This window comes from Myodes glareolus, chromosome 14 (genome assembly GCF_982192425.1).
Source record: "Myodes glareolus chromosome 14, mMyoGla1.1, whole genome shotgun sequence".
NCBI classification, from domain to species: domain Eukaryota; kingdom Metazoa; phylum Chordata; class Mammalia; order Rodentia; family Cricetidae; genus Myodes; species Myodes glareolus.
The window spans coordinates 43916946-43937325 of NC_142039.1; positions in this window are offsets into that span (position 1 = coordinate 43916946).

The window sequence follows — 20380 nt, forward strand, 5'->3', positions numbered from 1 at the left end:
CTAAAATGACACTGTTGGGGCTGACTGAGGAACGAACTTCCAGGAGCACTGGTAGATTAAAGTCACATAAACCAGGGGTGGGAGGGGGGTTGGGTGAGGGCTATGTACCTTATTTGTCAAGATCACTTAGAAGTATGTCTCACAGGCACCTGCAATTAACTCCACAATTAAAGCACTTATTATCGCAAAAGGCTAAACACTAAGCTACATGTCAGATCCTTGCTTAGCATCACCTTAAGTTAAATTACCTCCTGTACTTCTTGTTACCCAGCCAATACACAGAGTAAAGCCCAGCACATAAAACCCTGTTTAAACAGATACAATTACTATCACTAATCAACACAGTGTGGAGCTTGCCAAAAACCTATAAAACTAATGGGTCTGCAGGAAAATCACATCACCTCTAAATCCATGTTGGTAACAGTTGGTTGCATTTATAGCAATAAAGAAATTGACACTAGCACAGCCAGTCCCTGATGCCTACTAGTGAGTGTCCAACTTGACTAAGAGAAGATTTCCTCTCAGAGAATTATTGTTAAATTTCTGGACCCAGATCTTTCCACAATGGCATCTCAGAAGGGTAAGTGCTGGCTTTACATATCTAACACTAACTGATGGTTGGAGGATATTTGAATTAAAATAACTCAAGAATGTGTCTGTCCCATAATGGAAATATCATCTTTAGAATCTATGGTTCCTTTTCATATTTAAAAAAAATAGAGGAAGGAATTTACTGATTAACTCAAGCAACCTTTGCTTCATCATTAAAGAAGTCCCCAGAAATCACAGCACACACACAATCTAATGAAAGCGAAGTTCAGGATTCTAACCTGCTGCTGAATTTGTAACCTCTGCTCCAGGGACCTGCATTACTGAGCAGATGAAATTAAAATTTTGAAAAGTGATACAAATGCTTTATGAGGGAGGAAATTGCTGTGTATGGTCTCATCCTTGCCTTATCCCTTCACTCTGCACTACCTAGTTTGCTAAAACCAGTCTATCCCAGCTTGATAAAAGCAGTCTACAAGAAAATCGTTTTCACCCGGAAAACTACAGCTGGCCATGGAAAGCTTAGAAATAAAACTCACTGAAAAACTGCCTTCCTGAGCAACTGTGGCATATGTGAAAGAAAACACACACACACACACATACTTATATTTACACATATACCTCTCATTCTGCAAACACCCTACATAGACATATACACCCTACACAAACATATACACACATCCTCAATACACTTAGACATACATATAGATCAAACAAAACCACACACATACATACCACCCTCACCACCATACACCCTGCACATCACATATAAGCCTCAGACATATGAGAAATTTTTTCTATCAAAGGTAGTTGATCTGCCAAAGGCCAATGATCCATACGTGTTACCCAGTTTTAGTCTACTCCATGTTCTCCACTTTAATGCAAATCTTTTCATTCTTCTGAATTCATTCTCCCATTACACAGAGACCCCAATCATCCCTGATTCTATGGGAACTTGATAGCTTGAAGCAGCTTCCTATCCTTTGGACCAAATCTCTTAAAACTAGTTGATCTTCAAAGACTGTGGGAGGGACCACAGTCAATATGGATGAGACACAGTCCTCTGGTATATTAAGAATCAAGTGAAATTCCTACCCTGGTGTGCCTGCTAGTTTGGGTCCTGTTGCAGCCTTTTGGCAAAAGTAAATTGCCTTGTTGAGCTATGTTTGCTTTGTTTATGTGTTCCTTTGTATAATACAGAGATTTTTCTTTGCTTCTATCACACACACACACACACACAGACACACACACACCACACAAACAGACATACACTACTCACACCTCACAAAGAGGCATACACAGACCTCACACATGACATCCACACCAACCCGTGCCACATACTACACACACACACACACACACACACACACACACACACATACATCACTTGAATAATATGGCTAGATTGAAGTAGTAAATTTCCATCGGAAAACATTTCCTGTAAGATAAGTAGAATCAACTACAGAATTTCCCTTCTAAGGGATGATCTGTACAAATGTTCCATGGACGAGATTAAATTGTATGGGTGATTTCCACATTTGTGCTTTAAAATCTTCATACTTTTCCCTGTGGATATTTTGTTATTATAATTTAAAAACATACATAGAGAGCAAATAGATAGATGACTCAGTCCACAAAAGCTCTTGCCACCCAGCCCAAGTTGGAGTTGAGACTCACTTGATAGGAAAAGAGAACTGATTGGCCTTTCAAGTACCCTTGTGCTCCGTGGGCATGCTGTGACACCAACACATGTGAACACACAAATGAAAATAGTAAATAAAGAAAATGAAATGGAAAGGAAAAATACCCATCTATAAACAAAGACTTTGCTTGTCTTTCATGCCTGAAAACTACAAACATCAAAAGCATATGTAAACATACCAAAGGAGATCATACACAAATGCCTATAGACATCTGCAATGAGAAGCTCTAGACTGTCACCGTGGTTAAAATAATAGAAATTTGATTTCTCACATTTATGGAGAACACAAATTCAAGATCAAGGTCTGGTATGCTTGCTTTCGGTAAGGGTGATCACCTGGTTTGTAGATTACTTCTTTCTCATTATTACTCACTGTAGGAAACAGAAGGCCCTAAAGGGTAATTTGTTTAGACAGGGTGCTGGTAGAAATATCCAGTATGAATCAACTAAAGCAGAGTTAAAACTAGAGGTGCAGAAGTCTATTCAGCAGCAAAAAAATGGCCAATATCAGATATCCAGAGAACCCGAAAGTAAACAGTGAAGCAATCTGTTACTTAAGTATGTTGGACAGTTATGCAATACTTTTTGTACGCTTCTGTATAGACATGATGTTGCGATCAGAGGCCTGGGACTTTGACAGAGGTTTTAACTTTTGTCTCTGATTTTGCCTTCATCATTCTGTTTGTGGGGTTGTCAGTAGCTTTGCATGACTTCCCGCATGCAGCCTATATGCCCATTTTTTGTGTGCTTGTGTCTGCCTGTGTGCAGCCCCTGTGTGCCAGCATGTACCTGGTTCTCTACAAGTAGCTGTTTGTCTAGCTGTCAGTATCTGGAGCAAATGATGTCTCCTTATCTGCCTGTGCATTCTCAAAATTTTTTCACCCTATTTACTTCCTCCTTTCATGGTGTCTGAACCTAGAGTTCATAGTCTCCTAGACATTCTGTGCTGTGCAATGGCCCTTCATGTTGAAAAAAAAAAGATATTCTACAGTGCCTTTTCCAAGCCAACTCTATTCTAGTCACTTAGAGCCCTACCAATACAATTTCAACTACTATTACCTTCCTACTCCAAATATAGACATACTGTGGTTAAAGAATTAAATGCACAAGAGAAAGAAGAAGCCATCAGTCCACAGCAAGAGCAATATACAGAGTAACCTTCTCAACTTTTTCCTGTATATTTCTCTTAAGAACTCAAATCTAGAGACAAACGTTGTACCTCAGACATGTCATGCTTTCATCCTTTTGTTTGTTTACTATGATTCTAAGTTTGGCATTTGAGACTGAATGCAGAACACCAGCTTTGGACTAAAAGTTGCTTCCTGCATCACATTCCATTAATAAGTCTTTATATCAGTTCGGGGAGGGACAAGACATTTCTTATGGTAGAGGAAGTAATATCCTCAATTCTCTTCTATATTCAGACATTGAAGAAATAAATAACACCACTTACAGGCTTATGTTGAATCATCATGTAAGCCAGAGAAATCTCTTTTGCCTAAATGATGAATTAATATTTGTTATAATATATGACAGCCCTTGTTGATTGTGTTTTACGATTCTGAATTTATTCTCATCATATTAACTACAAAGAACGTATATGACTTCATTATGCAAACAGTCAAGTGAATTTATTCAGTTTTCTTATTTCTATTACAAAATAAGCCTCCTACAGAATAATCATTGATACTACCTGGTTCTAAGTTCACTTTGTGGCAATTCTGTCCTAACTAAACATGTGATTTGTGTCTGAGCATTGGATTCTCTCATCTGTTTCAATGTAAACTTTATTCCTTAGCCTTGCAGTTAATAAAATATACTGTACATAAAACAATAGCCACTCTGATACCTGGCAGCTCTCTGCCTTTCAAACATGAGTTTTAACTAACATGATTCTACTGTGCCCTGAGACCTATGTATCAGCACCAAAGTTCCTACTGCAGGACTGTGATACCAAACCAAATGGACTGTGAACTGACTAATCTCAATAAAACAAGCATGATCTTCTGTGATAACTCTGGTATCAAATGGAACAGAACTTATTCTCAACCACACCCATAGGAGAGCTTATGAGAACATGTGAAAACAATAAAAATACAAACCTGAATGAAATGCTTTATCAAAGGAACATGAAGAATCATCACTTAATACATTGTTATAATTTGCTATCTTTCTTTGTAAATACAATAATGGCTTCACATGAAATAACTTCTTGAATATTTACAGACTTTCACAATCATTTTAACCCTATGGCTAGTTTTTTTTTTAAGACATGTGTTGTAGTTATTCTCTCTCACAGTAAGTATCACTAAACCAATTTAAAATGGAAACAGTAAGGTTGGGAGATGGATAGCATGGATACCATCAGATATGTGACTGTGTTAACATTTTTCTGCTTGTTAATGTGTGAAGACAAAGCATAGAGAAGACTGAAAGAGTGATATTTTTCATCAGCTATATTACATAATTCAAATAAAAGCTCAGATGAAAACATTCGAATTGCAACATAACAGGAAGTATTGAGAGAAGATTGAAAAATTAAGTTAAGCAATGATCTATTTATGATTGCAACCATCTTGAATCTTTAATTGTCTCTACCACCATGTGGGTTTATTTCTTAAATGAATTTTGACTTGAATGTCCTAACTTTTCTCAATTTAATGAAAAATAAAAATGTACTTAAAAGTATCCAAATAGGGTGCTGCTGCCAACATAACTGACAAATGCCTTTTGTGGTTCCTTCTGCCCAGTGCCCCTTTCTCCATATATTTTGTGAACATCTGTGAAATCAGAGCAACAGCCTGTTATAACAATAAAAAACCAGAGTAATAAAACAAAACAAAATGATGCAATCTTACGGTTGACTAGACTTATGTTTTTAAGGTCAGGGGCCCATCTTACTTAGAACTTTAATATCTAGCATTCGTTCTTTAAGATGGAAACTAAGAGTCTTTTCAAATTAACAAATATATAATAGTTTAACTATTTATATCAATATTTATTTTAAAAGAACATTATCAACTACATTAACCAATACAATTTTTCTAAATTTAACTTCTATGTTGCAATTCGGAAAGAACTGGGTGTTATTTCTTGCCTTGAGCTATTACATGAACACTGCTAAAGATTACACATATTTAAATAATTTTAGTTTTAGCCATTTGGAGTGCGGAAGGATTCAATAGCATCTAAGATGGTTTTGAATGATGTTTGACGAGAACTGGAAGCTTTCAAATTCTCTCCTTTCCTATTAAATTAATTAGAATATTTCCCTCTGTTTCTCAAGATGCTCTAGACTCTAATGAACATGTTTGACAGTATATTTCTGTTGCCAAATCAGTATAAATAGATGACCAATCACATAGTTCTGGTTCTTAGAAAAACTGTTCTCTTATCAATTTCATACCCATTATGAGAACCTATGAAAAACAGATTTATCACTGATTTAAACAATATATTATACAAAGAAACTGACAGGTAACATGGATGCCTGCTACAAGAATGACTGTCACAAATAGAAATAAGTCTCATTTTAATTTCACTCTTGTTGGTCTTTGGAATTGGAGCATTCAGCAGTAACTATGTATTTTTTCCCTTCTAAGATTGTTTAGCTAATTACAGTTGAAATAATAATTTTTTTAACATGGACATCTTAATAACCAGTAAATTGCTAGAACAATAAAATGAATGTTAATTTAAGGGATAAACAATTTACAATGAGTTCATTCATTCTGTTAATATTTATGGACATATTTACACACATACACACACACACATACACACACACACATGTGCCACTAAATATTTAGCCTAGTCTTTGTCCTCTTAATGAATGAATAACAACTAGTATGCAGGTATAATTTCTACCTATTAAATGAAGTTCTTTTGTATCTACAGTATGTATAGTCTAGCTATCTTAGTGTTCTATTGCTATGACAAGATATCACATCCACTGAAACTCTTATTTTAAAAAAGCATTTAATTGGGGGCTTGCTTACAGTTTCAGAGGGTGCCATTATTATGGTGGGAGCAAGGTGGTATGCATGGCAGGCGTAGCTAACAGCTGCATTCTGATCAGGGAAGAGATAGATAGAGATAGAGAGAGAGAGAGAGAGAGAGAGAGAGAGAGAGAGAGAGAGAGAGAGAGAGATTCAAAGCCCACCCCAGTGACACACTTTCTGCAGGAAGGCCACAGTCTTGTAGAATATTACTTTAATTATATAAAGATGTGTTACATTTGTTTATGTTGCAAAGTACTTCTTTAACCATGCAAAGGTGTGTTACATTTGTTTATGCTGCATTTGTTTAACTATGTAAAGATGTACTACTATTTTATCTTGCCTACCTAAGGTACCTGTGTGGTCTAATAAAGAGCTGAGCCACCAATAGCTAGGCAGCACAGGGATAGGCAGGGCTAGAGGGCAGAAAAAAAGGTATGAGGAGGACTATAGGCTCAAGAAAAAGAGACAAAAAGGAGGGAGAAAGGGGGAGCTTCTAGGGGCCAGCTACCCAGGGAACTGCCAGCCAGTCAGACATGGAGTAGGATATACAGAATGAATGAAAGATAAAAATCCCTGAGGCAAAATGTAGATGGTAAGAAACAGGTTAAATTAAAGTCATAAGAGCTAGTGAGACAAGCAAAAGATAAGACTAGACATTCATAACCAATATTAAATCTCCATGTCATGATTTGGGAACTGGTACTCCAAGAAAATATGATATGCCTGGTGTTCCAACGTGGGGCCCAAATTTCACATAGGACCTGAGAATGCTGAAAAGATGAAAAAGTGGGGAACAGATATGGCTCATCTGAGAAGCTCTGTCATGCAGTGAGTACCTGAGTACATGTTAAGTAGCCACAGTAAGCTGAGTACAAGCACCTGCAGCAGTGCAAGCAGCAGCTTCCTGGAGATGGGACACTTGAAGGCAGTCCTCAGCCAGGCTCACAGGGCACCAAGCTCAGCTCTCTCAGACCTTCTGCAATCCATGTCATTCCACTTGCTTGCACTCATAGGCTCATAATCACATCATAACACAAAAATGCATTCAGTTCAACTTCAAAAATCCCCACAGTCCATTGTAATCTCAACACTTTTAATGCTCAAAGTCTAACGTCTCTTCTGAAACTCATGGGAGTCTCTTAACTGTGATGCCCTCTAAAATCAAAATCAAAGGATAGATTACATACTTCCAACATATGGATAGCAGAGAGTATACATTACCATCCCAAAATGGAAGAGAGGGAATACAAGTTCAAAATAAGAATAAAATCAGCAGGGTTAACTCCAAATTCTGTATCTTCATATATAATGTCAAAATGCTGTTCAGAGCTCCAACTCCTAGATTTGTTGACTGCAGCATTCAGAAGCAATAGGACATGGAACATTGGCTCTTCATTCATAATTTTCTTCATCATTAAAATTCTAGAGCTCTGGCTTTCTAAATTGTCTGAGGCAGCCTGTCTGGGATATGTAGTAGAGTGTAAGATAAGGATGGAACATTCCTGGTTTCAACATCTGAAATTTTTTAGGCTCTAGCCCCAAACTCTTTCTCAGCCTCTACTGAATATTGCTAGCTGCCCTTTATTTCACCTTGATAACTTTTTTGATTCATAATTTCACTTATTTAAATCAAAGTGATGCTTAAAACTATGAAATATTTTATGCAAATTTAAGTAAATATCAGAGTATTTTTAGTGCCTTGAATTACTTTCAAATATAAAACACTTTCAAATCTGTGATACATGTAGAGTACATACCAATATCACTAAAATGAAATGAAACTATCCTGAGAGCTGAAAGCTCAAGGCCATTTCTTCCATATTTTCCTTGTGCAATGCTCTAGTAGGAATGTCACCCCATTCTTCACACAGCATCTCAGTCAAAAGCTCAGGTCCCTTCGTGAGCAGCAGAAGTTGGAAGTTAGAGCTAAATGTTCAGTTCTTCATATTTCTGAGGAAGAGGAACCACTGCTCATGTATGGTGGTAGTTTGAATAAGAATGGCCATATAGGCTCATATATTTAAATGTTCAGTCATCACAGGCTGACATTATTTGAGAAGTATTAGTACATATGACCTTGTTGGAGGACATGTGTTACAGCAGGAAGAGGGATCAAGGGACTTTGAGGTTTAAAAATTTCACCCCAGGTCTAGTTCTCCTTCTTTCTATTGCCTGACGATGAGGATGTAGCTCTTAGCTACTTCTCCAGTGACCTATGTGCCACCATGCTCCCTGCCATGATTATAGTTGACTAACCCTCTGGAACTGTAAGCAAGTTCACAGTTAAATATTTCCCTTTTAAGAGTTGCCTTGGTCATGGTGTCTCTTCACAGCAATATAACAGTGAAGACAGTAATTAAGGAAAGATCCCTCTTCTGAAATTGTTAAAACCCATAGAACTTACTGAAATTATCCTTTTAGTTTGTCAAAATAATTATTCATATTAGGTTAAATATCTATCATTTCCCATGGTCATTATTTTTGTCCTTTTCCTACTTGATATTGTAACCACTAGAAAGCCAAGGAAACACGTTCTTCTTTTTCTTATTTTCTTAAAAAGCAATCTTTTATCATTTTATATATCTATTCCAGTTCCCACTCCCACCCCTCCTCCTGTTCCCTCCATCTCCCCTCCTCCCCACCCCCATCCACTCCTCTGAGAGTGTAAGGCTTCCCATGGAAAATCAACAAAGTCTAGCCCATGACTTTGAAGTAGTACTAAGGTCCTACCCCTATATCTAGGCTGAGCAAGGTATCCCTCCGAAGAGAAGGGGCTCCAAAAAGCCTGTTCTAGCAGAAGAAATAAATCCTGGTCCCACTGCCAGTGGTCCCACAGACTGTCCTAGCCACACTACTGTCACCCACATTCAGAGAGCCTAGTTTGGTCCTATGGTGTTTCCCCTGCTGTCAGTCTGGAGTCAGGAAGCTCCCATTAGATCAGGTCAGCTGTTCCTGTGGGTATCCCCATAATGGTCTTGACCTATTTACTCGTATTATTGTTCCTCCCTCTCTTTGACTAGACTTTAAGAGCTCAGCCCAGAATTTTGGTTTGGATCTCTGCATCTGCTTTTATCAGTTGCTGGATGAAGGTTCTGTGATGACAGTTAAGGCAGACATCAATCTGATTACAGGGGAAGGCCAGTTCAGGCGCCCTCTCCACTATTGCTTAAGGTCTTAGGTGAAATCATCCTTGTGGATTTCTGGGAATTTTGCTAGTACCAGGAGGAAACACATTCTTATGAATGTTGTTGTTGCTCAGCTCAAAGATGGATACATTGTGGGTACCCAGAATAAATGCTTATGCAGCATATTGTAATGTAATTTCGCTGGGGCCTCCACTACATCTGTCCCACTCTGTGTACTATGATCCTGTAGCGCCTGTACTATGTATACTGTACTATGGTACACGCTAGGCAAGGGGCCTGGAGATTGAAACACACACACACACACAGGGGTCATCCTTGAATTTCCCAAGCATACCCACTTTATTGTGTTACAGGGCAGCTTATATGGTGCCGTCCCTGACAACGGTCAGGCCAGAGCTTTCAGGATCTTTCAGCTGCAAGCCACCACAAGCCAATCCCCTGCCATCAGGGTGTCATGCTCAGAGCAGCTGCAAGCACAGGAAAACAAGCCCTTTGCTTAGAGCAGCTGCAGGAAAACAAGTTGTTTACAGGAAATTCCAGGGTCTCGGGTTCCACAGTCCCCAACAGCATCTAAGTGGACTAACTTAAACTTCCTTTCAGGGCTACAAATTCCTTTTTAATTGGGTTTTGCTTCTTAATTGCTTCCTACTTTGTACAAATGGGATTATTAGTAACATAAAGCTGAAAGGTAAACATTTCTTTTTACCCAGACTATTTAAATATGTTGGTATTTAAAGAAAAGTTTTCATTTGACTTTGAGTATTATTGGCGATTAGAGGGCATAGTCACAGTACAGATGATGAAATATGTTCATATTTCTCCACTTAGCAGTGGAGACACAGCACACTAGATAATATAAAGAATATTTAATTGGGAGTCACACATCCTTCAGTTTCTTCTGAGGAATGTGACAAGACTGTGCTTCATGGCTCCATGTAGGCCTGTCCATGTCAAGCAAAGGACAAATGCAAATGGCCATCTGCCTGGCCAAAAATTGTCAGTTATAAACTGGACTGTCCCCTTGCTGACATTCACCACATATCAATAGCTTTCCTAAGAGAGTACTACACTTCTTGGGGTATAACTCTTTTTTACCTGATCTGAAAAGGCCCTGTCTCAGTCATAGGGGACTTCATAGCATCAAGCACAGAGGCAACAAGCTATTGCTCTCACTTTTTGCTAAATATTTTCTGCAAATGTGAAATCCTACTTTATGCAGGCAGGAGGAAGATATTTTAGAACAGTGACAACTGAACTATGTTGGCTGATATTCACTTTGTTTTCAAATGGTGGGCATAAACAAATGAACAGATTTATTCCTCCTGTCACATCATCACGACACAAGTCATAACATTCTAGAAAGCATTTAGCACGTGGAGGATTGCATTTGAGAACAGGAATACAAACCCTTCTTTTCAAAGGTTCTATAGTTATTAGAGGTGGGAGGGCCATGTGCCCTTTGAATCACAGGAACGACTCAGTTGTCACACTATGGACATGAACTCGGATAGATTTCCACTAGAAACTTCAGCAGGAAATAAGAAAAAAATGAAAGATGTAAATAGTTTTCCAATACTTTAGGGAATATTTTATGGAACTCTTGGGATAAATGTTCTGAGTATATTTTTAATAACTTTCCCCTGATACTGGCATCTTAAGGGAACATGTAAGCATTTTGAGGATGGATTTTTTCCAGTCCTGAACTCACTCACATGCATTTTACGTAATTATCCTTTTCACTCTATGTTGAAATAATTCTGAATTCCAGACACCAGAGGAAGCTAGGAGGAGAAGGAGGAGGTATTAACCTTTCTTTCCATGGGTGTTTGTAAGAAGAAGACTGAAAAACTAAGGAATGCCTGAAAGGGAGTGACAGTTACAGGAACCAGGCTGTGGGTGAGCTGAGAGTAGTGAAGACTGTGGTATTAAACAGGGTGGAATTAGGATTGAAACCAGTCTCCAGGCTGTTACTATTAGGGCTTCTCAACTCCATTGTACAACTCTCTGCATATCAATTTTTTCACATGAGGAAATGGATGCAGTAACAGGCATAACCCATATAGTTCTTGAGCCTAAAAAAACATAAGTATAAGACTTAGAAGAAGAGCTAGTTTTCACCTGCTGTGTTTATCAGTGTTGGGCTTTATTATTAGAATGAAAAACAAGAGAAAGCATTAGAGAAAAATTATGGCATTCTGCTTAGCAGTTTGTAAACGAACACCATTGAGCACAGTGATTAAAATCATGTAAGAACACATTCAATTTGTGGGAGTTCATGATGGCAATTCCAGTCATTTACCTCAAACACGTAGCTACCTATCAACTTAGAAACCACACTGGGCAATGCATTTTGAGACACTGAAAAATTCGGCCTTACCTCCTGTCTGTGTGTTTGTTTTGATGGGAGGGAGACTTCTTACCGGAAAACAATGCTATATGCAACATGTCCATGCTTTGGTACGCCAGCCCCTATGGGGATCCCTGAGAATTTCAGGCATAACAGAAGATCCCCCATCCCCAGAACTGGCTAGTGTGAATGGGAAAGAGAATGTGAGAGAGGACTTCATGTAACAAACTAACCCAAACTGAGTTTAAAAGGTGTTTAGGTACTTATCATGAAGACAGTGGGTGAGACACTAAGACAGAACATGCTACTTTCTGGGATTTCCAAATGTGTCTCAGGGTTGCCACAATCCAGACAATTTAATATGTGTCCCAGATTACAAGGTAAAGAAGGCATGAGGAAAGGTCCTCTAGGAACTGTGTTGTAGTAGTTTGATTTGCTTGTTTCATTTCTCTTGCTTATAGAAATCTAATGGTTGTTCAGATATTTTATTTGATGCAGAGTGATACTTCAATGCACATATACCATTTAATAATCAGATTATAAATGGGTGCAACTATCTCATCAAGCATTTATAATTTTTGTGTGTCGACATTCCAGATGTTCTCTGCTAGTGTTAAAAGTATATTTATTACCTTCTCATTGATGTGAGAAAATACATGATAGAGAGCAACCAAAAGAAGGGTTTATTGTGGTTGATATTTTAAGGAAATACTGACCATCAAGGCTAGGAAGCCAGTCATGGAGAAAGTTGCATGCCATAGCATCTGCACTCAGGAAAAAGAGGATGGATGCCAGCGCTCAGCTGCTTTCTTCTTCCTTTCTTGTCATATTTTCAGTCTCAAACCCAGTCCATAAAATGGAGGTTATTTATAGTTAGGGTTGATTTTTTTGTCCACACTTAAACATCTCCAGAAATATCCTCTGACACATGTATCTCTTAGATGATTCCAAGTCCCTTTAAATTGAAGTTAACCTGATGGCCTGCTGTGTGACAGAACATGGGACTTGATTCCTGCTGTCAAGCTGCAGCACCTCTAATCTGTTCTCGCTATCTCTCCACTCTTCCTCTCACCTCAAACTTTGACGATTGCTATTTACCTGAATCATGGTCTGGATTTGTGGAGTGGAAACAAGGAAGGAAGGCATGGAAGAGGACATTAAGACCACCCCCAAATTAGAGTTCTATGTAATTACGAACTCTACCATGATGAGTACTGACAACGGAACCAGATCTTTTACAAAAGCAGTAAATGCTCTTATTGTTGATCCATTTCTCGAATTTCCATGTAAGTCATATTTGCCACTTATTATATTTAAATTTAGATGTGCTTTACCCGCACATCCTCAGTAACCTGGTAAAGTAAACTGGGTGGGTGAACATCACATTCTTGAATAAATCTAAGAATGTTGAGGTTCTCATGGTGGGGGAGCACTCTTCACATTTCCTTGAAACATATCCTTGAAACACTTGGGTTGACAATAGAACTTAGCTGTCTTTTACCAAAAGAAAGGCAATGTTTAGAGCATTTGAGGTTTGAATGGGACTAATGATGGGAATGATCACCCCAGCTTTTTGGGATCTTTAGGCAGTAAGATGGCAAGTTTAATGCCTAAATGACAGCCTGAGTTCAAGGGCAGTCTGGGTAATCTGAGGTAGACTGCCTCACAGATCTGATGTGGTAAAAGGGGAAAGGATTTGCCGAGGGAAGAATTACAGTCTTTCATGCCCAGATGAGAGGGCCGTGTGATGCTGACTCTAACTCTAAGGATCTCATACATCTGTCTTTGAAATACTGTATGTGGTGGTGGTCTGATGAGCAGGGACAGCAAAGCAAGGCAATTTGCCAGCTCTGAGAGTTCTGGGAAGCTTAAGTGGGGTTATATAGCTTGAACTGCTCTGAGAGGCAAAAGCTACACTAGGTAGAGGAGTCAGCAATACCCAGGATAAGAGGCGAAGAAATACTCAAGTACCATTCTTATGGAGAAAACTGCAGGTCCTCTACAAGACTTCTTTGTGTGACCTCTGGAGTTTTATTGACTTAAGATACTTTGGCTAAGATCAAGATCAGAACGCAAGTGAATAAGTGAGCCTGGGAAAACAGCAATTGCTTCTATTTCTGGGAGTGTCTTAGGTTTTGTTTCTTGTTGCTATGTGGAATTTAAGGGAGACAGGATTGCTTTTAGCTCACAGTTTCAGGTTACCATTCTTCACAGTAAGGAAATCGCAGTGGTAAGATCTGAAGGCTTAGCATCACCGCCATGCCAGTCTCTGAGTTAGAAGGTAAGTCCCTATTCACCATAGAATCTTGGACTAAAATGGACCTGAATGCCCCCTCAATGAAGACTAGCTTTCAGGGTCCCGTGAAGTGCCATACAAACTTACAGTGAGGTAAGAAATCAATAGTACTACGCAGCTCTGATACCTACAAACCACATGAACAACCAGCATGGCATGTAACGCTATGGTTGCAGTAGTGCCACAGGGCTTGGTGGAAACCAGCAGCTAATTGAACTTACCTGCTCCACAAGAGTGAGATCATGCCTGGTATGGACACCTAGCTAATTACTCAGTACTAGTGAAATCATGGTGATTAGATAAGAGTCTAATGCTACCAATTTACTAAAACTACCACCAATCTATTTGCCCTTAGACCCACAGATAAGTGAAGTGATTTGCCATTATCAAGGAAATTTCCCTTTACAAAAGACAGAGATCACTACAAAAAAAACCACAACCAATGAAAATACAGAGTTATGGAGCCCAGTCCTACCAAATACATCTACAAAATATGTCTATACCTAAGGTTCAATAAACCCTAGGGGACGAGGGTGCAAAAGATTGTCAGATTCAGAGGACAAGGAGTTTTCTGTGAGACTGTGTCTCCTTGTAATATCAGAAGCTTTACCCATAAGACTCACCAAATGTGAGCTGCACAGAGATGGTACCAAGGAACAAGTCACTCTGGATAAGGAAACGCCCATGAGGCGTCATCAGTACACAAAGAACTACAAGCAGTTGAGTAAACTTGGGCAAGGGAGAGGTTGATGGACCTTTCCAGGCATAAGCACACCAATTGTTTGTCCAGTGCCAACTGCAAGACCAGAAAACACACGTACAAATACAAGTAAAATTGTATGGCTTCAACAGCTTAAATTTAGGATTAAACATGTATATGAAAATATATGTATGAACAAAATATCAACTAGTGAAAAAAGAGGTCATCAACTTGAAGAATAGTGTGGAGGAGTATGTGGGAGAGGTTGGAGGGAGGAAAGGGAAGGAAGGAATGTAATTAGGTTATAATCTCAAAAACAAACAAATAAAGGGACACGATATCATGAAAGCTTATGCTCAGCTATTTTTTTTTTTCTAAATATACAGTCTAGGATGAAATCTAAACCCAGAGGATGGTCCCTGCACTGAATGGCTCTTCCCACTGCAATGGGCCTAATTGGTTTACTCCCATACAGGTATGTCCAGAGTGTCTAGTGACTTAGCTAATCCCTTGCAGATGTGCCTGATCCTGTCAGGTTAACAATTAACTAACTATCACAAAGAGTTTCCTTTGGAAAGAGTAGGAAAGGCCAGAAGTCTCATCCCTAGCTAGGGATAGCAATGAAGGTTCCTCTTCAGTGATGGTCAATCTTGTGGTTTTACATTTGAGCAATTAAAACCACAATGCCATCATATTGCCTTGTAGACTCACCTTACTGTATTTCTGGGTCTTGGTCAGAGCTGCCTGGATTCCCTGCTCTACAAGACTTTGTGCTTTGTTTTGTGTGGTTGAAGTTCAATTCACCTTTATATTTTCATGGCTTCTTTTCTTAAATATACAGAAAATTCATTGCCCTTGTGTTTTATTCTAAGCAAAATGAAAACTCCCTGAGAAAAACAAGACCATTACAGCTATAAGGGGGTTGTAGATTAGAATCCATTTTACTCTTAATGAATGTATAACATTGAACCAGGCACTCCCCTCAAGCCTCTGATTCCTTTCTTGTACAAAACAAGATGCCTACATCTTTGTGTATCATCCAGTCAAAAAATTTTCTTTTCCCGCTGTCATTTTCAAAGCAGGATGAAGAGTCCAACAGTCAGGAACACCTGCAGCCAGAGTAGGTAACAGGCCATGTATCCAGACTCCCAAAATCTCCGAGGGGCACCAGCATCTTTTCCCGGCTGCAGCACAATCATTTCTACCAGCGTGTTCCATTACAACTTGACTTACTGCCGGGAATTCACCTGCTGACACAGTAAAACTCCTAACGGGAAGCAGCAATGTCACAGTGTCACACAGTGGAGGAGGAAACCCGTTCATAAATTCCACCAATGCGCGCTGCTTTATTTGGGGGTCCCAGTTGCAAACTTATTATTTATTCTGTGTACAGTAGGCCATCACCGCATCCCACTGGGAAATTAGTTCGCAATTTAGATTGGTTTCAAAGTACAAGTGCTTCTTAAGTCATTTTCTGAGGTTAAATGAGAACTCTTATTGCTTTCTGTGAGCTCAGAGAGGATGTTTTATATCATGAGTTCCCTTGCTCCCAGTTTCTGCTGCCTTGACTTGCTTTTTCCTTTTCCAAAGCACTTTGGTGTTAAATCTCTCTCTCCCTCAATACCTTTTCCTCCTCAGTTTTTGAAGCAAATAAGTGGAATGGTATCTGTTTTATTTTTCTAGCTTACTGGAACTACTTAAGTATCTTATTATTTTATTATTTTCTTCTTAAATTAACTTTTAGCTTGATGGTGGTGGCACATACCTTTAATTCCAGCTCTCGGGTGGATCTCTGTGAGTTAAAGGCTAGCCTGGCCTATATAGAAGTTCCAGGACAGGCTCCAAAGCTAGACAGTTATACAGAGAAATCTTATTTTAAAAAACAAATAATAATAATAGCCTTTATTTATCATGTGTTCTTGTTCCATGGCAGAGGTGTGGAGGTCAGGGAATAACTTATGGAAGTTGGTTCTCTCCATCTACCTTGGGGGTCTTAGAGATCAAAGATTGAATTCAGATCATTAGGCATGGGGGCTGATACCCATAGAACCAATTCAACTGCCCAAATCTCTCACATTTGCTTTCTACTTTAGAGTCTTCAGAGACCATAAAAACTACTGTCTTTACACTTGGTATTGCTGAGTGAATCAGAAGGGAACAAACCTACAAACCCAAAACTATAAGAACTCCATGACACAAGGCAATGGTAGGATATCCCAGAGAAGGCCCAGTGGGGTCCCAGTATCCAGGGTGTAGCAGAAGCTAGAGACAATGAATACATAAAGTAAGGATGTATGAACTAAAGAATATATTGTGTGACTCACTGGGTCACACTGCAGCTTCCATGGTGAAATTCTTTTCATTTGTTTTTGTTTGCTTGTTTTACTTATTTTTTAATTTTAATTTAATTTTTAATTTTTGTTTTGGGGAGGAGGTTGCAAGGCCAGATGACAGAAGCAAGGGGACAGCAAGATGAGTGGGATCAGGATGCATGTTGTGAAATCCACAAAGAATTAACAAAAAGCTTTTAAAAAGAATTTCTCCATTCTTATTCCAAAATTCCCATCCCAGGCTATTGACCATGGATTCAAGAAAGTTTGTTAAGTGCATGAAGGCTCCTGAATAGGCCAGGTCAGGCAAACCAGAGGCTCAGCCATCTGTGAGTCCTCTTTTAACAAGCACAGAGCACATCGTTAACATTAGAAGGACCCTATAAATACTCCATCTTCACAGGTCCTTTTGATTCTGTCCACTAGGACATCCTTAAATATCTCATTTGTGAGTAAATTGGGGGCACACCCTCTTTATATTGCCTCAATCTCCAGAAGAATTGACCTCCAAGTGCCTGACTGGTTATTCATAGCTTGATACCATCCTTAGGTAATGGGTATCAATTTACCTGTTATTAATGCTAGGAAATAGAAATAATCAACCAGATAAAGTTCTTGAGGGAATGTTTTCCCTATTCCTTCTTTTTTCTCAGTAAATGTTTAAAATTCCAAACCTGATGTAATTAATTATAATAAATGGAAGATGGAATCGAAAATAAGCCAAAGTTGTTAATCATATTGAGTCTACCATACTCCCAATAGCCAAGAAAGACTGAGGTTTCCCTGACACCAATATTGCAACCTGTCTCAGATGCATTTTGAGAACCTTTCAAGAAGCACAGAGAGTGTACTCACCAAGGAGATTAAGTGTTTAGTTTCAAAATGTTTGAAATCACTAGCTCAAACACAGAAACAACACATGAAAGAGTGTAAAGAAACAATGAACGCGAGAGATCGACAAAGTAAATATCACCTAGAAGCACTAACAGTCTTAAAGGTTAGAAATCCTTAGTTCAACAAAAGACTTGGCCATTAAAAACAATCAATTATAAATTCCCTTCCACAACAGAAGTCACTCAAGGAAGAGCTGTTAGCTGCAGGCGCCAAGGGTGACAGACGACACAGGCATCAAACTGAAACTCAAATTCAAAGGAGAAAAACATTAGAAAGGTAAGTGCTCTCAGGTTTACTTCTGGAACCTCTGAGAGACAGTGGGCAGTTCCTGGCCCCAGACACACTAGCTAGCAACCCTGCATGATTTGGGGGACCACACTGGAAAAAAACAAAACAAAATGAACTGTTCACTAGAGTCAAAATTTCATTCGTTCTTTTCAGTAGCAGTTAGCTTCTATCGTTTTTCTTGATTTTGATTTATTTAAAAACATTTCTTTGCTGTTATTCTATTGTGAGACCAGTTCAAAAATCATTCTCCTTCCTCCTTCATGGGTTTGCAGGGAGTAGGTGTTAGTGTTAAGGTGAGCGTTTTATTTCCTTTTAAGGTTAAAATCATTTTAAATCTTTTCAGTACTTATAATTCCATTTATTTAAGGCATTATTGGGTAGAATAACATATGAGGGAACTATGATGTCTCTGATATACAAGCACAATATCCCTTTTACTTAAGAAGTGTAAGGAAGCAGTGTTTATAAAGATAAGTCAAATCATTTTGACCATCCTCGTGTCTCTATGATTTGTTATTCCCATACTTCCATACTGTGATTTTTACTTTATATAAAACAGATTTCTAACAGATTGATTATGAGCAAGTCCCCGAATTATCAGATAGATTTAAATAGGAGGTGAACGCATTAAAAGTTTCTGACTTAAGGATATTACACCATTAAGGCCTTCTAGATTTTTGCATTTTTAATATTTTATGAGCTAGTGTTTTATTAATAACATTCCCCTATATGGTTGGGGAAGCTATAAGATATAGTTATGGCTTTTCCTATCACCAGTGTTACTTGGGGTCACAGTCTAGACCCCAAAAAGTCAAGTTCAGCTACCAACCCTTGAGAAGCCAATTAAAGCAACCAAATTAATAGTAAAAAGCAAGAAAAGAGATATATTAAATGTAGCCACAATGAGACGAGGGCAAAAAGATTCAGTGACCCCAGTCCACCTTCTTTGGGATCCTGGTATGAAACTAAATTTAACAAAGAATGATGACCAGGGACATGGGTATCTAAAAAGTCAATCTCCCCACTCACTCCTGGTCCGTGGATATCTGAGTTTCAGTCTCATGCTGTATGTGGTGTGAGGTAAGTTCCCTTAGGTTGGTGCCTTTTCCTTTTTCCATCATTAGATTCCTGGGGAAATTCTCATTGTTGGGAGTTTGTTGACGTCCCATGACAAAGTTGTTAGTCACTCCGGCTGACTTCTTCAGTCCTTTATTTTTGGAATAAACTATCTAAAGATGAGAAATTCGTAATAAGTCTATGTGTGAGTTCATGTACTGTTGCTCCACAGACTTTGTAGTGTCTCTCTCTTCCTCCCTCTCTCTCTCTCTTCCTCTTCCTCCTTTCCCTATTTCTTTCTTTTTTTTTTGGTAGGTGGTGGGTAAACACTCTTTCATTGGCTCAAAGATTATGGAGTAGAAAGAATTAGACTAGGTCTGCTAGCAAGTGATTCCAGGGCTCCATCTCCCAGCACTGTGATTACAAGCACACACCACCACACTCGGCTATTCTTTGTGGCTTCTAGCAATCTAATCTGGGTCATCGTATTGGCACTGTGAGTACTTTTCTACTGAGCAATCTTCCTAGCCCTAAAGTAAGGTTTTTCAAAAAATAAACATGCAAACAAAACCAGCACAACAATACAATAAATGAATGTTCAAACCCATGGCTCCGGGTCTGGAAGTGATCAATCTCTTCTTGCTAAATGTTTTGCGGAAAGTTATTGAAAGAGTCAAAAGAACCCACGGCATCACCCAGTTCTGACCACTTGATCAATTTGGTCTCCAGAGAGATGAGATTGGGACCCTGGAGGTAATGGGAAACCAGACAAGGATTGTGACTGCAGAAGTCAGCAGAGTTGAGATCTTTCTAACGTGTTGGGCTGAAGGACAGAGGGCAGTAAGGACAGAGAAGCTGCAACACTGATTACCTTCAGTATTTTAATTTCTTTTGAATTCTTAGGAAAATGGTGCCCTTCCCATTACAGATTTCAAAAACCATCTGTCTATACTCTCTTCAAAAGTTTAAAGAGAAATGGCAAGTAGAAAGAAAAAATGTTTGGCAGCTAGCCAGATCTTGCTTGAAAAATTTGCTAATTTGGGACTCAGTTCTCTCCATCCAGGCAGTATA